Genomic DNA, 19,560 nt, shown 5'->3' on the forward strand with positions numbered 1-19,560 from the left:
GACTCTGGGGTACGCAGGCTTCAGCAGTACGTGGGCTCAGCAGTTTGGCGGTACGTGGACTGAGTTGTGGCTCTCAGGCTTAGTTACTCCACAGCATGTGGAATCTTCCCGGATCAGGGATCAAACCCGCATTTCCTGCATTGGCAGGAGGATACTTTATCACTGAATCACCACGGAAGCCCTAAATCTTCTATTAAACTTGACTGAAATGAAACTTTTCATTTTAAGAACATGTATCTTATAAAGTATGTCCAGCCAGCCCACCATTTCTCCATGTAAGCACAGAAGAACTCTGCAATGGTATGCTGCTGCTGATAATTATAAGGGGGAAAGGGAAAGCATCACCATTCAGTTGTGACTAACTCTGCGACCCCATGGACTGTAGCCCACAAGGCTCCTCTGTCCATGGGATTCTCCAGGCAAGAGTACTGGAGTGGGTTGCCATGCTCTCCTCCACGGGGTCTTCCCAATCCAGGGATTGAACCTGGGTCTCCCACCTTGTAGGGGGAATCACTCTAAACTCCTCCTAAAATTAATACCTTGATCCATGCTAGAGGAACCTCTCTCCCTTCAGAAGTCACTGAGAAAAAACAAACAAACAAACAAACACCTGTTCTTCCAACTTCCTCACTCAGTCCTCCCCAAAGGGGGCTTGAGTGACTTACCCAATCAGTAAGGCTGAGGAAGAAACCTAGCAAGCTTGCACGATCTCTTCCTCTCCTCTGTGAATACCATCAATTGATTCTTAATTGGTGAAAAAAGAAAGTAAAAAGGTGATTATCACTCTCAAACCCCGACATCGGTCATGATTATTTCTGAATGGTAGGATTTGGAGTTCCTTAAGTGAAGAGGAACTCAAAAGCCTCTTAATGAAAGTGAAAGAGGAGAGTGAAAAAGTTGGCTTAAAGCTCAACATTCAGAAAACTAAGATCATGGCAGCTGGTCCCATCACTTCATGGGAAATAGATGGGGAAATAGTGGAAACAGTGTCAGACTTTATTTTTCTGGGCTCCAAAATCACTGCAGATGGTGACTGCAGCCATGAAATTAAAAGACACTTACTCCTTGGAAGGAGTTATGACCAACCTAGATAGCATATTGAAAAGCAGAGATATTACTTTGCCAACAAAGGTTTGTCTACTCAAGGCTATGGTTTTTCCTATGGTCATGTATGGATGTGAGAGTTGGACTGTGAAGAAGGCTGAGCGCTGAAGAACTGATGGTTTTGAACTGTGGTGTTGGAGAAGACTCTTGAGAGTCCCTTGGACTGCAAGGAGATCCAACCAGTCCATCCTAAAGGAGATCAGTCCTGGGTGTTCATTGGAAGGACTGATGCTGAGGCTGAAACTCCAATACTTAGGCCACCTCATGTGAAGAGCTGACTCATTGGAAAAGACCCTGATGCTGGGAGGGATTGGGGGCAGGAGAAGGGGACGACAGAGGATGAGATGGCTGGATGGCATCACTGACTCGATGGACGTGAGTCTCAGTGAACTCCGTGAGTTGGTGATGGACAGGGAGGCCTGGTGTGCTGCAATTCATGGGATCGCAAAGAGTCGGGCACAACTGAGTGACTGAACTGAAACTATCTTTATTCAAAGTTTTCTTCATTTTAAAATTCTTCATAATGAACATATATTATTTTTACAAAACAGGAAGGTCAGTTTTCTTTCTTATTCTCTTACAAAAATTTCTTTGGTCTAGTTATGTTGAGATAAAATCGACATACAAGACTGTATAAGTATAAAGGGCACATAGTGATTTGACTTATATATGTCATGAAATGATGACCACAATAAGGTTAGTGAACATCCATCTTCTCATACAGATAAAAACGAAAGAAATAGAAGAAAAACATTTCTTTCCTTGTGATGAAAACTCAGGATTTCGTCTCCTAACAGCTGTCGTGTGTAACAGACAGCAGTGTTAATTACATTTATCATGTTGTGCAAAACATCCTTACTACTCATTCAACACAACTGGAAGTTTGACCAACTTGACTATTTTTACCCATTTCTCCCTCTCACATCCCTGCCTCTGGTAACCGCAAATCTGATTTCCTTTTCTATGAGTTTGCTTTTAACGTATAATTGACCTACAACCCTATGTAACCTCCCAGTGTACAAGGTAGTGATTTGATGTTCTTTCTATACATTTCAAAATGACCATTTTGATAAGTCTAGTTACCATAAGGTCATTTTCCTTTAAAACCAGGACTCCAGAGAAGAACATCTAATGTAACAGAAGGTGGTTGCAATGGTTTAGGGGAAAGAGCAGGTTCCAAACAGAATGTGTAATGTGATATGATTTTATTATAAATAATTAATAAGAGCAACATACTGCAGAGAGGTACTGGCTAGGCACTTTGAATAGATTACCTCGTTTGGTAGCCTCAAGCTCATCTGAAGTAGGTATATTCACTACCACATCCTCAAAGCCGTGAAAGAATGTGGGTGGGTAGACCCAGAGAGAGTGAAAGTTCGCCCAGCAAAAAGTCAACATTGTGACTCCAGGTCACAGCATCACGGATGACGTTTGCTTCTTCTTCACTTTGTAATGTGTCTATAATTATTTGTATTTTCCAAAATTTTAACACACATATTCCTTGCATAATAAGTAAGACAATAAGGTCTTTGTGTTAAGAAAAAAAAAAGCCACCAGCATGAACTTGAAGTTCAAGTTAATGGTAAAGCTAAGCAATGTGGCCACACAGGGCTTCGAGACATCTCAGCCCATGCTGGAACCAGCTGTGTGGGGCAACAGGTGTGAGTCCACAGGCCAGGGAGGTATTCCAGCCAGACTCCACACACCCTCCACAACAGCCTTTGAAGCTGAAAGGCAAACATGCTCAGTAAATCCACCAGCCTCCTAGTCCCCCACGTCACAGGGCCTCATCCCAGTAACCAGCCCTGTTCCTAGGATATCTTTTCTCTTGACCCTCCCGGGTCCTAACTCCTGGGATCTGCGAATGTGACTTTATTAGGAAACAAAGTCTTAGCAGATGTAATGATGACTATTCCAAGGACGAGTGCCCCCCCACTCACCCCGCCCCAACCCCACTCCGCCCCAGCAGCTTGCCAAGTTCTTCTCAAGGAGAGCAGGAGGGGAAGTTTGAATGGCCTCCATCCAATTTTTAAACTGAAAACCACACGCCCACTTTTTGCTTGGAGACGTTTCCTGTGTGTGAACACAGTTTGTTCTGTTACCAGCTTTAAAGTTATCCAGAACTGATACATCCGAGGCCAAGCTCAAGTGTTTTTTGTTTTTTTTTTTTAAGTCCAATAGGAGAGGACCTTTCCTAATGCTGGCTCATCTTGCAGAAATCTCATTTGGAGATAACTCAAGAGAGAGGATGAAGACAGAGGTGTCATTGTGTGTGGATGGCAAGGTCCCCCTCCTCCACTGCTCCCGTCCCCCTGAAAACAGTGCTCCGGGACCCAGGGCAGCCTCCTGCCCCTCAGCTCCATCATGCAACACAGCCATGCCTGCTCCTAGCCCCGTCTGAGGCTGTGGCCTCCTTCCACACGCTCAAAGTCTGGCTTCTAGCAGCATTTTTAGGCACTACTTCAAAGTGGGGTGGTGGGGAGGGGAGGACAGAAGACTGGCCAAGAGAGACACCAACAGCCCCGCACTGCTGGCTGGAGCTGAGGCTCCCTGGTGCCAGCCCTGGCACGATCCAGGATGCAGCCGTGGCCCCCTGTTCCCAGCCTGCCTCTGCTCAATTGGGGGCTCCCCAACTCCACCCCACATCCAAGGGCTCTCTCTAGTCAGACTCTTTCAACACTAACCCTGACTGCTCATTCCCTTAGATCTACCCTGAACAAAGTCAAGCAAATTATTCTCCATCTGCAACCATAACCATTTCCCTCATCCTCTCAAATCCATCTCCATCACCACCTCCCCCCTGACACCAGCACTTTGCTGCTATGGCCAGAGATCATACCACCCCGGGTGAACACACCCAGACTAGTTTCGAGGCTCCGAGAGGGTTGACCCCACTGCCTGGCCCGGGACCTAACACAGTCTAATGAATGAGCAATTAATGAAAACATTATAAAAACAGGCCATCTCCCCCACTGAAATGTATCAACACCATGAGGCCCAAGAACACGCCTTACTCAACTCTATATTGCTTACAGCACTGAAGGAAGTTGTTCAAGTTAATTAGTTTGGCAGAGACCGAGCTGAAGTCTTTACAAGGAGCGTGTGCTGGGAAATTCCGAGAATCATGCAGCTCCCACGTCCACCCAGAAACCACGGAGATGAATGAGGTGAGAAGGCAGATGTCTGGTCCTCACGGAACACGGACTCGGCCAAATCTCAGACTGGCTGGCACAGCCCTAAAGTGTCTGTCAGCCTCACCAAATCAGACTGAGCTTCAGGGAGGAGACAGGGACTGTTGCACATTTTACCAGCTGTGAATAAGTCCCAAGTGTAAGAGACAGGGAACATGGGCTGCCCACAAACACACCCCCACCCAACATCCATACACATAGAATGCTCACTCGCATGTATTTCTAGGCTTTTTAGAAAAGCCTAGAAATTGCCCTTCATCAAATGATGTGATCATCTAATGCAATCTCTGCATTCAGTTACGCCCAGAATACAGAAAGGACGTGTTCAAAGCTACTCAATAATCCAACAGGTCCACTCCCATAAGCCACACCAGCCCCTCACAGAGAGAAACACAGTTATCTTCTTATAGAAAGCAAGCAAGGAATCGTCAGAGGGCAGCATTTCTTCTAAGACAGAGCTTCCCAGTTAGAGTAACTCTCCAACCAATATCCCATAATCTTCTTCATATCAGATCAGATCAGTCGCTCAGTCGTGTCCAACTCTTTGCGACCCCATGAATCGCAGCACGCCAGGTCTCCCTGTCCATCACCAACTCCCAGAGTTCACTGAGACTCACTCCCAAACTCTAAAAAGGGCAGTTTGTCCTTTTCTTTCTTTCTTTTTTTTCCTTTGTACCTTTAGACTGTTTTCAGATCCTTTGCTCTTTTCTTTCCTGGCATAATGGGTCGAATGTGTGTGTGTGTGTGTGTGTGCACATGCACACTCAGTCATGTCTGCCTCTTTGGGACCCCATGGACTGTTGCCCATCAGGCTCCTCTGTCCATGAAATTTTCCAGGCAAGAGTACTGGAGTGGGTTGCCATTTCTTCCTCCATCGGATCTTCCCAACACAGGGATTGAACCTGTGCCTCTTGCATCTCCTACATTGGTAGGCAGATTCTTTACTACAAAGCCACTTGGGAAGCAATGGGTTCAACTAATGGGTTGAACGTGTTCCCCGCCCCCCGCCCTAACCCTGGCAAAAGACATGGTAAAGACCTAACTCCTGGGATCTGTGAATGTGACCTTATTAGGAAACAGTCTTAAGAGATGTAATTAAGGTCAGATGTGGATACTAGGGTAAGGTCCTCATCCACAACTACCTTATAAGAGGAGGAGAGGGACGCACAGAGGAGAAATGCCATGTGACCTCAGAGTCATACATTAGCGGGTACAGCTGCAAGCTAAGAGATGCGGGCATCAAGGGCCACCTCCAGAAGCAGAAGCGAGGAAGAAGCAAGAGAGGATTCTTCCCAGCGTCTCAGAGCAAGGGTGGTGCTGCCACCTTGATTTCAGACTTCTGGCTCCCAGGACTGTGAGAAAAGAAACCTGTTGCTTGAAGCCACTCAGTTTGTGATGATGTGTTCCGGCAGTCCCAGGAGACTACTTACCACACCTGGGTCCTTCTTTCAGAAACACCCACAGAAATACACTTATATTCATCCACCTTCCCTCTAAGTCCCCCTCTAAGTCCAGCTCCCCACCCAAGGATAACTGTCAAGGCCACCTTCTCTTTAATACACATCACATCTTTCTACATCTAAGGGAGAAAAGACCATCTGATGGTGGTCTAACATCTGAGATGCCCAAAATGTTTAAAAATGACCCTACTTCCCTATGAGCCCCATGGAAGCAAAGGTTTAAATAAACACAAAGAGCCCACTCCCTCACTCCCACTCTGAGATCAGATATAACAGAGCTCAGGACGGGTCCCAGACAGCAACAATCACCATGCCGTCTGTGGTGAAGGATGGGATTGGATTGTTAGGGCCTGTAGGGGTAAGGACTCACTGCCTCGACCCCTGAACAAGGACGGTGGGAAGCCAGCAGAGGGGAGCTGGATAAAGCTGTCAACGGTGCCCGTGGCATAAGCCTGGCACAGAGTCCCACTCCACAGTGATCCGGGTTTGGACTCCCAGGAGCACGCCCTCACCGGAGTCTCACAGACCCGACTGTGACATCCTGCCAGGCTGGCGAAGCCTGGTTCTGTTGGGGTCAGGGGCCAGCGCAGGGAGGTCAGAATAAAAATGAATAAATGAGCAGGAGGCGACAGAGCTGAGCTGACCACCGTGACCCTCACTGTTCTCAGCCGGCACAGAGAGAAAGGCAACCACAAGGTGACAGACCTCAGCGAGAACTCTCAGCTTTCTTAAAGCAAAGGATCTAAAATGTTTCACTTGCCACGTGGAATTGTTTCCCTGATGGCCTTGGGGTGCCAGGACCCTGGGGTTATTTTTAATTGGCTGCGTTGGTACTATTATTCTTAAATGACGAAAACATTCCCCAAGGAAATCCAAAGTGTCAGAAGGCAGATAAATATAAATGCATATATTTTTATCTATTCACTAGATTAAGGATTGGTAGTGTTTCCTATCAGGAAGCAATTCTATTTAAGAGATAAAAAGAAGAAGAGGGATGCTTTAAAAGGCAGTGAGAGAAGTGAGTGTTTTCCACCCCCAGCATTCATCAAAACATTATTTTTAACTATACATGTTTCTAATCATTATGTCCCAAAATAAAACTCGTCCTGTTTACCTGCTCATGCCGGCTGGCTACTGTTGGCAGCTCTGGAGTACATTTAGGTAAGTGACTTAGTTCTGGGCCCTGATTCTGCTGAAGATGCAAGTAATTCACAAACATAGAGCTTTCCACACAGACGTAAGATCGAGGCTCCCCACGCAGGCCAAGGCCAACCTCAGGACACAGGCCATCAATCCACCTGTGCATCTCACAAGTTCCACGGGCTGCCTTTGGGCTGAGCCCAGGGGCTGCTGGCTCCAAGCGCCACTATGAGTCCAGCAGCAGCAAGGCAGACGTCCCCGACTGCAGCCGGCAAAGCTGCAGAACTGCTCGAGGACTTCTTGATCTACTTACATGCATCTCCACCACACTGGCAAAAGTAAAGAGAAAGCCTTAGTTGCTCAGTCACGTCCGACTCTTTGCGACCCCATGGACAGTAGCCCACCAGGCTCACTGTCCATGGGATTCTCTGGGCAAGAATACTGGAGCAGGTAGCCATTCCCTTCGTCAAGGGATTTTCCCAACCCAGGAACTGAACCTGGGTCTCCTGCATTGCAAGCAGATTCTGTACCACCTGAGGCACCAGGGAAGTCCCAGCAAAGGTAAAGGGAAGGCACTAATTTATCTTTTTGTTGCTGTTGTTTGTTTCCAAAAGAGATCCTCCTTCAGTCTGGCTGAAAAACCTGTTGTTGGCACATTAAGCCTTGCAACCAACACAGTTTTTACCAGCACTGGGGAGGCCACCCCACACGCCACATCGTGAGTCTTGCCCTAATTTTTTTTGCAAGGGAGGTCTGTCTGAGGCTCTTCTGTAGCTATTTCAACTGGTCTTGTTCCCTTTACGTCTTTTTCTCTCCAGTGTTCACCACGGCCACAGAATAACCTCCTTGGCTACAACTCAGGGGACTGGGAATCAGAAATTGACCCTGTAGCGTGTGGTGCTATGTACCCGCCTCGTGTATGGCTCTCAGAAGAGGACAATGTCACGAGCCACACTGAAACACACGCCAGTTATCGCAAACAAGACAGTCCACCCCATGAGCCATCAGCATCCCAAGTGCCAAGATGGCAGTGCTTCAAGAAATGAAGTGACCGAAGATAAAGCCCACTCCAGTCAACAGCCATCATCCCACACGTTCTGCTGAATGGCATGAGCCATCTCTAAGGCCAACCTTAATGGACATCGGCTCTTGCAATGTTAGTACTGTGGTGACCACAGACCTAGGTTAAGCCTTTGCACCCCTCGAGAGAAAGGGGGGTGCTGGTGCTGAAGCAGGGCGCCTACTTCCTGGGGGCTGAGCTCTCAGCGGCTCTGTGGGTCTACTTCAAACAATTCTCTGACCCAAAAAGTCAACCGGGAGCTGAACTAATCAACACCATTCTTTATTATACAGGTTGCATCACAATAATTGAATCTTACATAATAAAAACAGGTGCGTCCGTGCTGCTTTGAGATTTTTATCTTCATTAAGGGAAGAGATTTCAGGTACAGTATTTTCAAGCTTACATAATCAGTTAGAGGGTGGCTTTCCAATTTCAACTTGCTTATATTCCAGGTGGTAATTTCTCATTCCAATCAGCTGAGAATGGAGACTCACAGCCAGAAGGGGGGAGGGGGCCAACAATTAGAAACAGCCTGCCTATTTTACATGAGCCTTTTCCAAAGGTGGGGAGAAAGACAATACCATTGGCAGGAACATTTTACAATAGTCTTTAATTGAAAAACATGACTGGCCACTGCTTTCCCTCCCCAACCTTGCAAGTGTAGAAATGGAGGTGCAAAGACTCATTTCAACCTTTCTCCAGTTCCTGTGGTTGTGTGAACAGAGATGTAGGAAGGAACTGGCTATTCTGTTTGTATTATTTCATTACAGCCCCCAGGACTGTCTGTTGAAAGCCTGCACAGCTTCCTATTTCTGCTAACACTACACAGCTTTAGGATGCTCACAAGTGACAGCCACACAGGCTTTGTGGTTTCAAGGGTTACCTGGACAGCCAAGTTCATTATCCAGAGACCTGTCCCGAAGGGCAAGCCGCCAGACGAATTAGAATCTGCACGCAGTACAGAACTCCCACCGGGAGTGTGGATGGATAGAGACATGAACAGAGAGGCACAGATAGAAAAGCAAGCGGCACACTTCGGGCTTTTGAATGGCCCTTGCTACTGCCCACAGCTTGGACCTTCCGCCACATCCCTGTGAAGAGAGCGCCACACCACTGTCTCCTTGGAGGGGCCTGAGGCCACAGACAGCTCGTGGCAAAGATTCCAACCAAAGCTGACCTGGAAGTAAGACCCTCTCCTTATAGAAGTGTCCTCTTTGACTATGTTACCTGGAACTTAAGATGCCAGGTGGGATAAGACATCCCCCAAAGGAGGTACTAAAAAGCCATTGTCAGGGTATTTACAGGGGAAATCATCATGACGCCAAAGGGAAGAATGGGCCCACATCTCCCCGCTGCCCCTGCTTCAAACAGCAGGGCCCACAGCAACCTATGTTCCTCTTGTCATCAAGTATTTCCAACGAGTGTTGACTGGAAGGGATAAATAAGAAAATTCTAATGTCCAACTCTCATAACTTCGCCAGTCAAATAACTCTTTCCTATTTGGAGAGGAATACCCAGTCATTTAAGAAGTGGCTGGGTTACCATGATCTCTACTAAACAGCAAGAAACTAAACAGTCTGTTAGAAAGGGCTTCCCTTTTCAGAAGGGCTTGACTCAAGTCACAAAGAAGAACTGAAAGAAAGAAGCTGGGAAGAGCCGATGACAGACAGTCTGCCCACATCCAATGGGCCACGGGCCACTTCCGCTCTGCATGTTGTCACGAAACCCCCGGAAGGAAGTCTCTCGTGTTCGCTCACTTCACAACTGTGGCTGTAGAAAGTTCAGTGCTTTAGAAAGCTGACAAGTTCCTTCCTCAGTGAGGCCAACAGGGAGCCACCGGGGTTTGGGGCTCACGGGCCCTCAGCCTGTGTGTTCCTGAGACGCCTGTGGCATTTGAAGGTGAACCTAAGAACTCACCTAAAATAAACCCTGTCCTTCCCAAGGACCGGACTGACCTGGCTAGGAGAGAGAAGATTCAAAACCACTGATGGGAGGAGAATGGCGCCAGGCAGTATCTACCCTGCTGTATGACCCCCGCCAGGCCGCAGGCCCTGATGGACGTGTCCACCAAATGGGCAGCAAGACTGTCAGGATCTCCTTTGCTCTGCTTCCAAGAAACCAAAAAGGACCACAATCAGGGAATTTCCCACAACTGCGTCTGCTGAGCCCTGCTGATACCAAGCAGGGTCCTGCGGGGCTCCTGGCCTTTCTGTGTCCCCCATTTCTTTGATTACAGGGAACAACCTTCATGCAGCCTCCATGACCTTGCCTGGGTTCCAAAGGGCAGATTCAAGCAGTTGTTAATGAGGGAAGGAAGGGGATGTGAGACGCAAGAGAAACAAACCATCAAGAGAAGCCTTGGGATAAGATTCTGGTTCCTTATCAAGGCATACACACAACCATATCTTTGAGCTATTCTACAGAGCCTGAAACCCCCTCCAAGTGGGAGAAATTAACAATTAATGATGGTAGGCTGCACCAGCATGCAGACCCCAGACCAGCTGGACCCGAAGGTTGATGATACTGACTCCTAACCACCAATTCATTAGAAGAATGTCCATGAATGGATCACACCCTCTTTGAGCAACTGCTATAAAACTCACTGTCTTCCTCAAGTTGGGAAACATGGTTGTGAAAGCATTAGCCCACTGCTGCCCCCTTGGCTCAGCAAACTATAAAGCTATCCTCTTCTACTTCACCCAAAACGCCATTTCTGAGACTTGATTCAGCACCAGTGTGCAGAGAAGCTGAGCTTCTGGCATCACCGCTTAGAACTGTAAAAGGACTAAGGTGAAGGCAGTGGGTGCTAAGTGGGACCTGAGCTCTTCCCTGCAACCAGGGCTGAGCTCTGAGGTTGCACATCTTGAACAAGGCTGCCTGGAGGGTAGCATATGTCCACAACATATGTCCCCCTGTCCACCTCCCAACACCCCAGGAGGCCTTAATGTGGCTACTTTTCATCCAGAGAAACAGATCTCCAATTAAGGAAACAAAGCCCAGGCCACACACAACAGCCCACACCCTCAGGTCCCTGGAAGGGATGTCTGCTGTGTCAAGGTCAGCGAGTAGGGCTATGCCATTATTGGTAAAGCAGCTACTGAACACTGCACCCTACGAGAAGCACTCTATCACGTGTCCCTGAATTTCAATCTCTCAACCATCTGTAAGATGGGCTCTCTCAGCATCCCATTTTTCAGATAAGAATACTGAGGCTCAGAGAAGTCAGGTCACTGGGAGCAAGTAAGGAACAGGACCAGGTTCAAACCTAGGTCTTTTTGACTCTAAGTCCGATGTTCTCTTCCCTGCCTCTCAGCTGCCTACAGACCTAGAAGACCTACCCAATCTTCTCTACCCTGTGGCCACAAACCAGAGCAAAGATCCTCAGGGCCTCCTGTAGAGAAGCACCTGTCCTCCCGGCTGGCCATGTGCTGTCCCTTCTCTGCTCACCTCAGAGTACCCACTGACTGTAAATGGCCAGCAGAACCATTATTATAGTGGACTTCTCTTCCATGTGACTAATAATTTTTATAGCATCTGTAACATGAAATGCTGAAGCTGAGTCTCTAACGCATTGGCCACCTGATGTGAAAAGCCGACTCATTAGACAAGACCCTGATGCTGGGAAAGATTGAGGGTAGGAAGAGAAGGGGGTGGCAGAGGATGAGATGGTTGGATGGCATCACCAACTCAAGGGACACGAGTTTGAGTAAACTCCGGGAGATAGTGAAGGACAGGGGAGCCTGGAGTGAAGCAGTCCATGGAGTCGGAAAGTGTCAGACAAGACCTAGCGACTGAACAACAAGATGAAATGGATTGTTGTACTTATAATAAGGCAATGAACAGAATTAGCAATTTATTTACTAGTACTTATCTCTTGCTTTTAAAAACTTTTCACCTCCCAGACAAAATGCACAGCAAAACAGGAAATGATTTGAATGTATGATACACTAAACCAAACCAGAAATTTGACCAAAATGATTTTATTTCTCATTGGTTGGGGCTATATAGTTCTTATGTAAATATGTATAACCATATTATTTTAATAATAATAATGCTGCTGCTGCTGCTAAGTCGCTTCAGTCGTGTCCGACTCTATGCGACCCCATAGACGGCAGCCCACCAGGCTCCCCGTCCCTGGGATTCTCCAGGCAAGAACACTGGAGTGGGTTGCCATCTCCTTCTCCAACGCATGAAAGTGAAAAGTGAAAGTGAAGTTGCTCAGTCGTGTCTGACTCCTAGCGACCCCACGGACTGCACCTACCAGGCTCCTCCGTCCATATATATGTATGTGTGTGTGTATTTAAAACACATATTTTAAATACATATTTAAATATGCATATTTAAAATACATATTTCAGATAGTTAAAACAAAAAATCTGATGTGATCTGAGGGTCACCATAGTGTCTAAAAGAAATTCCAAAATTTCTACTTAGCTTTCATTATAGAAATAGTCTAAATAAGAAATCTATTTTTAGAGTTCAAGATATCCCTGATATTACCACATGAACCTCTGAATAAGAATAGCAGCTAGTATTTATTGTCTATTTGGGATTCCCTTGTGGCTCAGAGGGTAAAGAGTCTGCCCACAATGCGGGAGACCTGAGTTTGATCCCTGGGTCAGGAAGATCCCCTGGAGAAGGAAACAGCAACCCACTCCTGTATTGTTGCCTGGAAAGCCCTATGGATGGAGGAGCCTGGTGGGCTACAGTCCATAGGGTTGAAAAGAGTGGGACACAGCTGAGTAAATTCACTTTCATTTTTCATGACTATTCACCACATGTTCGTGTTCAAAGTGCTTTATGTATGCTGACTGAGTTAATACTCACAGAAACACTATGAGTTTTAAAAGCAAACACCAGTGCACAGAGAGGTTAAGTGACCAACCCCAGCTCACAGAGCTGGCAAGAGGAGAACAGGAGTGAATCCTGGGTTTTAGGATGCTCAACCAGTAAGTCACAGCTGTCACGAGTGCTTGATGTTCTCCACCTGAGAATTTTTACCATTTAACTTGGAGTTTGTATCATTGAGCAATACTGTTTCTCACAGAAACACCTGAGCACTCAGATCACATCAAATACAAGCGTCTTAGAACCACATCAATTTACTTTATAAACCAAAGTCACAGATGACACTGCTTCCTGTGTATCATCTATTTTTCAGACTTAGAGAAACAGAAAGCAAAACTAAACTAAAAGAGCAAGGATGCTATCTTCCTGGCCTACAGATTACCAAAGGCATTTCAGAGAGGGAATAAAATATAGGTGACTTGTCTTCAGAAAAGACTGAGTTCTAAATCCACCTGGGCTCCATATAATCAAAATTACCACAAAAATGCCCCTTAATATGCCCCCCAAATGACAGAATACTGTATCTGGTGAGTGTAACCCTGTATAAGAACATGTATATAAATGGGTAATGCACACAAATGCACAGAATATGGTGGCTTAGACAGTACAGAATCTGCCTGCAATGAGGGAGACCTAGGTTCCATCCCTGGGTTGGGAAGATTCCTTAGAGGAGGGCATGGGAACCCACTCCAGTATTCCTGCCTGGAGAATTCGATGGACAGAGGATCCTGGCGGACTACAGTCCATGGGGTCACAAAGAGTCAGACACAAGTGAGTGACACAGTACTACAAAATCCGGGCTTCCCTGGTGGCTCAGTCAAAAAGAACCCGCCTGCTAAAGCAGGAGACACAGGAGATGCACGCTCGATTGCTGATCTGGGAAGATCCCCTGGAGAAGGAAATGGGAACCCACTCCAGTATTCTTCTTGCCTGGGAAATCCCATGGACAGAGGAGCCTGGTGACCTAAAGTCCATGGAGTCACAAAGAGCTGGATGTGACTCAGTGACTAAACCACAACTACAAAATCCAGGTGAGTAGAAGTGATGAGACATGACAATGGGTATTTTGACTCGACTTCACAGGAGCATGGTTAGTCCATGATGTGTGCAGTTAAATCTGTGCAAGTGAAACGTGTCTGTGAATTTGGAAGTAAGGTGCTGGAGAAACGCCACTCTGTCCAGAGCCGAGTTCTCCAGGGCCACAGAGGCTCAGCAGCTTGTCACTCATCTGTCCACAGTCAGGCCCAGCCCCTGCAATCCAAGGACCACGGGCAGCTCAGCACAAGTCCCCGTGGCTCTCACAGCCTCTGCAGGAGGCCTGGCACAGACCCTGAAACCAATGCCAATCTCTGCTCTCTCTCTCTTTCTAACCAGCCAACAACATTCACAGAATTTTTTTTCTTTTTTTTCCCAGACCTACTTATATAGGGAAGGCAGCTGTGACCTCATCATTTTGGGGACATTACACTTACTCATGCCTGGCCAGTCTGCTAAGTGAACTCCGTCCCTGGACGAGACAGCACCACCAAGCTTGCTGTCATAAGAAGAGCAAGAGAAAGTCACAGAGAGACTCTTGCCCAGGTGGCCTCAGCACAAGAGGAAACTTACGCAGTTTCAGAATGACACTGTTCAGGCAGCCAGCAAAAAGGTGAATTTAAATGCTGAGAAATTGATCAGCAAGGCAGGGCCGCTGCAGAGAGGCCTCTGGGTCGCCCTCTTTGGAAGGTACCTAAAACTGAAGTGCAGAGAGTTACCCAATTCAGGAAACAGCTCTTGGTCCCTTCACAACTAATTCCATTTCTTCGATTGCTAAACACACAAGAGGAAACCTCCACAGAAACTGAGGTATATACGCAAAGGTGGTTGAAAGGAATTGCCAGAAACATTTTTTTCCCCTTAAGTGATTATTAGCTAAACATTTTCAACCAAGCTGTAAGGAAAAAAAAAATCAGGGAAATTTTTTTTCTTCCTACCTGGGGCTATATAGTAATTATGCAAATGGAAGGGAATTTGTCATTTTGAGTAACCAAAAGTGTGTAAAATAATTTGATTAAGGAAACTACAGTTGCCTTAGTCATCATACTAATTTGACAAGGACTTTAAAAATTGTCTCTCAGCTGTCTGCTTCTGGGTTAGATATGCAAAAAAAAAAAAAAAAATCTTCACAATGATGCTTTAGAAATACAAAAAAATATATAGAGAGAACAAATCCAGTTGCTTCACCTTGTAAGCTCATTGAATGCTCTCAGGCCTAGGAAAAAGGTGACCAAAAGCAGTGAGATGGAACCTTGTTCACACACTCAGCCCTCCGTCTCCTTCTGTTGTCACCAAAACCTCAGACTTGGTTTTTGCATAACTCTAAACACAGAGAAGCAAGTCAGGCAACGGAGGATGAGATGGTTGGATGGCACCACTGACTCAATGGACATGAGTTTGAGCAAACTCTGGGAGACAGTGAAGGAGAGGGAAGCCTGGCGTGGTGCAATCCATGAGGTCACAAAGAGCAGGACATGACTTAGCAACTGAACAAGTCAGACAAATACTATATGATATCCCTTATATGTGGAATCTAAAATTAAAAAAGAAATCAACTTATTTACAAAACAGAGACTCACAGTCATAGGAAACAAACTTATGATAACCAAAAGGGAAAGGGGGGAAGCAGGATAAATTAGGAAGTTGGGATTAACAGACACACGCTGCTGTATAACAAAATAGATAAACAGGGATAAAGTACTGTACAGCACAGAGAACTATACTCAATGTTTTGTAATAACTTGTAACAGAAAAAATCTGTAAAAGAATATATATATATATATATAGAAAAACTGAATCACTGTGCTGTCCTCCTGAAACTATACTTCAATAAAAAATAAACTATTTATTTTAACAACTATAAAAGCTAGATTATACTTCAATAAAAATCAAGTATACTTCAATAAAAAATAAACTATTTAAAAAATTTTTATTTTGGCCTCGTTTCATGGCATGTGGGATCTTCCCCGACCAGGTATCAAACCTGTGACTCCTGCAGTGGAAGCACAGGGTCCTAGCACCAGACTGCCCAGGAAGATCCTACATTATTTTAATAACAAGCTGCAAAAAAAAAAAAAAAAAAAAAAACCCAAGGACATCCTCCATCCTCACCCCTGGTTCACAGGAACCTCTTGTGTGCCTCACCCAGAGGCTAAACTGGCCTTTTTAGGATTTTATCCTGAAGAAATTCAAATGCATTTGTAATTGAATCTCATCCGTAAGAGCCCAGAGGTGTCCGAGGTTTTAATTTCCTGCACACATCCTTATCAACTCCAGTCCTCAGTCATTTGAGAATGCACATCAACCTCTGTAGGCAAGGCTACCCTCAGTGAACGGCTTGGAATATCCCAGTGGGTCTCCACCAAACTCCATCAAGTGCAAACAATACACCTTTCTCTCCATGCAGTTTCCACAGGCCTGTGTCTTCTCCAAACAGCCCAAGACTTTAACAGATGTTACATCCTCGCAAGTAGGTCAATGCAGACTGGAGCCACCCGAAGCAAAGACCCAAGGAGAGGAAAATTAAATCGCATTCTCTCTTCTGCACACAGTGATGTTCAAATGGAATGGGTCCCCTCTTCTTAGGAAGAAAAAAAAAATGTCCTAGCCAGTCAGGAGGTTTAAGTGACTACAAGAGACCATTTCCCTGTGACTGCTGGCTTATGTGCAGCATGATTTCCAGTTAATCACTGGCAAGGGTAAGAGATTTCAGAATCCACAGCTGGCCCGGGTTGCACCGGAGTCACCTTATCTACATCATGATCACCATCGAGTCTAGGCATCAGGGTCTCAGCCCTTCTGCACTGCCCCAGGAGACCCGATCCCCGGGCCAAAAGTTGCCTGTCCCCTGCCTCGCTTAACAAAGGGTGGTTTTCTCCCATACGGGTCTACCTTGAGCATGTGCAGGTTCTTAAGGGAAAACAGACACAGACACACACACAGAGAGTCCAGCTTTTCAAAGTTGCTTCTCAAATCACAGGTGACTTCCTGCTTCAGTTCTACAGTCGGGAAGTTCTACAGCTTCATCAAAGACACTAGGTCATCTGTCTTTTCAGAAAGAAAAGGGAGAAGTGAAATGAAGCCTCCAAATATTAAAAAAAAAAAAAAAGGCACCTGGGAAGATGAAATAATAAGGTAGTAAATGTCATAGTAAATGACATGGACTTGGAAATCAAATAGGAAATAATATCATAGGCAGAGAATCTGCCGTCACCCTTCTCTTCCTGAAAGTAAGCAGGGCCCCCAGGTGTGCTCTTCACCAGGTATCTGAAAATGCTTCCTCAGAGGGACAGGCTGATTGACAGGGTAAAGATCCCAGAGAACATATACCTTGCACATGGAGCCCGTGTGCATGATCACCTATTGCACGTGGATCCCGTGGGTGTGACTGCCTACAAGCACAGGTTCTGAGGTTTCCAGAAAGCCTTTCTGGCAAACCTTCTACAATGTTTCCTTCTCAAATTAGCCATGAAGAAGTCTCACATCACTGAGGGTACCACAGCTTTTAATTCTACCTTCCAAATAGCAGATGAAGAAGAAAATCACAAGCTGCCAGAAAGAGCAAAAGCCATCACAATCCAATTCATGACAAGCAAACTATTCATCTTCATGAGGTTCAGGTGGCAATGCAGAGCTGCGATCAGCCGGGTAAGGCAGAGTCCTGAGCAACTGATGCCTCGACTCATAGTAATCATAATGAATCCAATTTCCTAAGCCACTCCTTTCCTGGGCCTCCATCTGCTTTCTGCCAGTCACCTGTTGACTCCGGTTACCATACGCCTCGAACCAGGCTTTCCCTCAGCCCAGGCTGGAAATGCCGAGAGGCCCCCAGCAGGTGGACTCAATTCCTCACCAATTCTGGTACCACAGTCAACTTCCTGTCCCCCAGCGCCAGCCCTGCCACTAGTATCCACCAGTCCTCTGCTTTCTAACTTCGTAAAGGGGCTTAGGCCACTCACTTGATCGAAGCCCAGCTTCATTTCTTTCCAAAAGCCTTAAACCATTGCAAGCTAAAACTAGGCCCATGCCTTTATCATTTGTGGTGTGAAAAGTTCTTTTGGTATTTTTTCCCCTAGATGTAAAATAATTTATAAATGGTGAGCTTCCAGATCTGTGTCCACAAATTTCCAAACCCATAACACTCTGTACACTTCATAAATTCAGCTTTTGCCAACAGTAGACACTATTATATGGAACATGAATAATCCACTCTATTGAGCAAAATTGGTTTGAGGCAAACTGTTAAAAACTGGAGGCAGCTGTTGATAAACACAGCCCTGGTTTAGGTATCACATACTTTGCATATGCTGTAGTACAGAACTACAGGTATTTTTATTACTGTGCATTTGCGTCTTGGTAATATATGTCTCTATTTTAATGACAGTCAAACTCCTCCAAGGACACTCTGATATACTGATACGCTCCCCTCACACCCCAGGACAGGATCACTCCCTGATTCCAAAACTGCAAAGGCCACAGGTACTGTCTACAACTATGTGTTCAAACTACAAGTGCATTTTGTAAAACAAAAATCTAAATGGAAAAGAAAACGTGCTTTTGGCTACAGGGCTTACCGGCAGCATACATGTCACGGATGCAGGCAGGAACTGGGATCTAAACGCCTCTCATCTGACACAGAGCAAAGAAAATGCATTTGACTTTCAGAAGCCCTGTTAAGTCTGCCACCCCAGGAACCGAGCTGAGTTTGAACAGCCCTCTCTTGTAACCACATCACTGACTTTACCCCACACCAGAGAGCTAGCTTGCTTGTACTTCCCTCTGACAGCAAGCCCCAAGTCTCAGGAGACTGTTGAGGAATGGTACAGGGCAACGAGCGACTGACCCTCATTAACTGCACCCCAAAGGCCAGGGATTAATGGGACCATCGTGCAAAGCATGGCTCTATCTGGGGATGTGGCACTTCCACAGCCAAAATCTTGTCCAGTTCTATCTCCATCAAACTTGCTCACTAACACTCAAAGTCTATGACATTTGATTTCAGTTTCAGGTCAATAGTCAAGAAACGCCTTAACACTATACACTCTGAAAAATCCCGTTTAGTCAAGATAATACTCGGCTCTGGAAATGCATTCTCTGAAACCCAAGTTGGGACCACCTGCGCGGGGCAGGAGACAGCGGGTAAAGCAGGTATTTGCCAGTGCTGAGTCATTACAAGCTGTTTCCTCTGATATGTTATGCACCCCTGGCCATTTGAACATGAATACCCCCTTTCAGAAGGCAGATGGAATCCATGTACAATGTGCACCATGGCGCAACACCCCCTTGTACACGAGAGAGACCATGGTGGGGAATTCAGGTCTAAGAGTGGGCGGCAGAACTGCACAAACTCACAGCTGCTCTCCAGGTACTGTAACTTTATCCCAGACGCTGAGAGATGGTTAATGGGATACGAAGTGGGAATATTCCCCCTGCAGCCCCAGCTCGGATCAGTGCCCCACACTTGGGCGCCTTTTCCTCTAAACTGTTACATCCCTCCGTAATTGGCGGATGGAGAAAGCACTGGGAGAAATGATGCATAATGGATGTGTTCTCCAGGCGGCTAGAATGGGGAGTAGAGGACGCGACATGCTAACGGGCTTTTCTTTCCTTGTGCAGGTCACCTGAAAACCGCGATGCCTTCCCCTCCAGGAGTGCACCAGAACTCACCCTCTGGCTGTTTTTAGAAGGAGTGGGGGAGAGGGATGGTTTCACGCCCACC

General features: G+C 46.2%; 1 protein-coding gene across 2 annotated transcripts in view; it reads right to left on the minus strand.

Annotated features, from left to right (window-relative positions):
- The window catches only part of SLCO3A1 (solute carrier organic anion transporter family member 3A1), a 375,521-nt gene that overhangs the window by 355,444 nt on the left and 517 nt on the right, over positions 1–19,560 (minus strand). The window lies entirely within an intron of this gene.

The sequence above is a fragment of the Bos javanicus genome, chromosome 21, assembly GCF_032452875.1.
Source record: "Bos javanicus breed banteng chromosome 21, ARS-OSU_banteng_1.0, whole genome shotgun sequence".
NCBI lineage: Eukaryota > Metazoa > Chordata > Mammalia > Artiodactyla > Bovidae > Bos > Bos javanicus.